The following is a 3,892-nucleotide window of genomic DNA, read 5'->3' on the forward strand; positions in this document are numbered from 1 at the left end:
TTCATACAGTCTGTTGACAAACTGATCCTTCCCTTGTAGTTTTATATTCAAATCTGCAAGATACTTGGTGATGTCAACTAGGAATGCCAAGTCATTCAGCCATGCATCATCGTCCATGAAGCTAATATCTTTTCCTTTGTTCATCATGAAGGCTTTACTTTCATCAAGCAGTGACCAGAATCTGGCTAGTGTGGCTGCCCTGCTGAGCCAACGAACTTGGGAGAAATAAATAACATCATCATGGTCTGATCCTATCTCAGCTAGAAATGCTTGGAACTGTCTATGGTTAAGCCCCTTTGACCTTATGAAATTGACTATAGAAATAACCTTTTCTATCACGTTTCATCTCCAGGGCCTTTGCACACAGTAGTTCCTGGTGAATGGTGCAGTTATGTGTGACGACATCCTGAGGCGCTGACTTGACCAATAAACTGACAAATCCATTGTGCTTGCCTATCATCGCAGGGACTCCATCAGTTGTTAGACCACAGAGTTTGTCCTCTGGAAGATTGAATTTCAACACGACACGCTTTACTTCATTGAAAATGTCCTGTCCTGTCGTTTTCCCTTTCAATGGACATAAATCAAGCAGTTCCTCAACAACATGGAATTGTTTGGTTACTCCTGGTACAAAGATTGCCAGATGAGCTGTATCACTCACATCCGTGCTTTCATCAACCCCCAAGCTGTAAAACTGGCAACACTGTGTCTTTTTATCAGTGAAGCTTCAGTGTTAGATGCCATGTTATCTACTCTTCTAGCAACTGTCTGATGTGAAAGGCTGATATTCTCCACCATTGACTGTTTATCAGGGAATACCTCAGATGTAAATATGCCCAAGCAATCTTTCACAAATTCTCCATCAGACAATGGTTTCCCTCTCTTAGCTATTGCCTCGGATATCAAGAAACTGATCTTGGTTGCTGCCTCAGAATTCTGCCTGGCAGCTTTGAAAAAAGACTGTTTCCCATCCATGCTCTGTGTTAGAGAGTTCACCTGATCAATTCTAATCTGACCCACCAGGCTGTCAAATTTCTTTGCATGTTTTGTACAATAATGTTGCTTCACATTGTACTCCTTGCAGGCAGCTACTTTCTCTTGGCAAGTCAGACACAGGATGTTCCCGTTTTATTCAATAACAAAAAAAAAATCAGTGGTCCAACTATCTTTGAAAACTCGACATTCTGCATCATTTTTTCATTTCCTCCGATTCGCCATTTTGTGAGCGTCGTGTAGGCCCCATAGCTAATAGAGCCAACATTCATTTTAGTCATAAAAAAACTAGTTTGGAAGAGACAGGTGAAGTTAAAAACAACTCACCCATTCAAGATCACCATTTTATTACTATGTAATAATACTGTGGTATCAATATGGACCCCCACTCATCAGGTATAGTCATAATATGTAAGGTACAGCCTGACATGTGCCAAGTGCAACCTCAAATGCCGATGGGGAGTTAGGGCAGGACTTAACCCACTCCTTAACCTACATCCTGCATTTTGATTTCAGCCAAGCTAGAACTCTGCCAGCCTGCAGAGAGCTCTTTGCAAAACAATAAAATCCATGGGTTTCTCCAGGAAAATGAAACATCCACAGTTTCCTCTGGCAAAGGGAAATGTCCATGATTTTCTCTATTTTTCCTTGGGAAATGGTAAACCCGGATCCCTGCTAATCAGTCAATGTTTCAATAGGACAACCTGTTTCAATCTATCAAACCCTGTTCCTGTTCACAGAGAGAGTTCCCTCCAAACACTCTCTGCAGGGGCCTTAGGCTGCCAGCCTCCAACATTTTCCTTTCCCTCCCAGCATGCTCAAGGTCTCACTGACTTTACTCACCAAGAACACACATTTGTCCCTTGGTTGGGGGGCAAATCTTAGACCTGTTTCTGCCTTTTTTACCTCAGTCTGGCCTTTTTCTGCTCTATATCCTTGCTGTTCTCTTTTGAGAGTAGATTGTACAGTTGAGTAGATGCAAAAGAGCTCTGCTGCCTTGAACAGTCCCAATCAGCTCCTCTGTGCAGAAGCTGAAGAAATGGACAAGCAATCAACAAAAGTGATTTCCCTTGCTAAAGTCTGTTAGAGGGCTGTAGCTTCTCACTGGTTCCAGCTCGGGGCTCACTCTGAGTGGGGCAGGGCCCCACAGCTCCCACCACCCCAGCTGCAGGTGCCCATGCTGAGCAGCACTCTAGCTGCAGGGGCCCTGCAGCTCTGCAGACTGGACAGGGGGGAGCCCTGGTTCATCAGTGATTCACCCAAAGGCAGAAAGAGACCCTTACCTCATGTATTCACTCCTGCAACCTGTAATATCAGTCCAGCACATTCAGTTATCTCCCAATTAAAAAAGATGCCAACTCCAAATTCAAACCAACTGCTTGTCTCCTCCTCCTCCTCAACAAGGACACTTCCCTCTTCCCTTTCACAGCCCCCTTCTAAGTACCCAGTTCCCAAGGGCCAAGAGAAGAGCAGGGAGGGAGCAGAGCAGAAAGGTGGGGGGTGTCCTGGGTGAGGGGGGCAGGGGTTGTCTGTTTAGTTACTGCCTCCTCCACCTCTTCCATTCCCCATGGGCCGTGTGTCCTCTCCTGCTGTTCTCATCTCCCCTTTCCCCATAGGCAGGGAGAGGATCTCTCCTTTCATTTAATCCTAGCCCTTCCTCTGCCTGTTCTTGGCCCTGGCCTGGTGTTCCTTCCCCAACACTACTGCCTTCTTTCCTCTGATTCGGGGTATCTCCCCAGCAGCTCCCTGACCCCTGATGCTGCCTTGTTTCCAGCCCCACTCCTGCTTGCCCCTCTGCCCCATCTCTGCTGTTGAGAGTGGGGCAGTACCAACAGGGGGGACATGCAGAAGGGGAGGGCGTTATGGGAGGAGGGGGCTGAAGTGACATCCGTAAGTTCCCGTGCAGAGCTGGGGGCCCTGGGCCAGGGCTGCGGAGCACAAGGTTGCTGGTGATGGGCTGGGCAGGAGGCAGGAGGAGCCCGGCCCAGAGGGGACAAATGCAGCCTCTGGGCCAGGCTCCTCTTGCCTCCTGCCCAACCTGGCTCTGGCAACCGCGCTCCCCACAGCCCTGGCCCAGCCCTGAGGTGCCCCCAGCTCCGCGCAGGAACTTACCCCATGCCTCCGGCCCGGCCCCCAGGTGCCCCCAGCTCTGCACGCGGAAACTTACCTCTGTCCACCACGTGTCCACCATGTGCCTCTCTCCACCAGCCACGTGCCAGGGCAAGGGGCGGAGCCGAGGAACAGGCTGGACGCGCTGTCCCCAGCTCGTCTGATCAGGCGCGGCTGGAGCAGCCCCGCACCCTCCAGCCCTCAGGGCAGCGGCGGCAGGACCTGGCTCTGATGAGCCCAGCCCAGCCCTGCGGAAGTAAGCAGCTCCCCTCCCCCCCCTTCACTGCCGGCTGGGGCCCATGGGCCGGCTCTGCCCGCCTCGCCTGGCTTCGCCTCGCCTCACCGCTGCCACTGCTGCCGGGGCTTCATGCTCTGCAGTGGCAGTGGCGCCTCAGGCCAGATAAAATGGCTTGGTGGGCCACATGGCAGCCTACGGGCCATATGTTGGACAAGCCTGGTGTAAAGCTTCTAACATTTTTTTTTCTTTACTTGTATAGTAGGGTGGAATCTGCTAGATCCATATTGGCCTGCAGTGACAAACATGTAGTGAATTACATTAAAAAAAACCAACTAATATCCAATGTACTATTTAAGCACATCACCTTTTTCTCCAGACTGTAGTGTACTGCACCAGTCAATACTGAGTGCTCCATTTTGTTGAATTAAAAAGATCGTGGTTCGTTTCTCGGGAGGTGGAAAAAAAAAACTTTCAGCTTCAGACACACTTTATTAGTAATACAAAAGGTATATATTTGCAAATAGGGTCAGAGGGAGAAGACAAAAGATCAAG

Source organism: Crocodylus porosus, unplaced genomic scaffold (genome assembly GCF_001723895.1).
Source record: "Crocodylus porosus isolate Cpor-Errol unplaced genomic scaffold, CroPor_comp1, whole genome shotgun sequence".
NCBI classification, from domain to species: Eukaryota; Metazoa; Chordata; order Crocodylia; family Crocodylidae; genus Crocodylus; species Crocodylus porosus.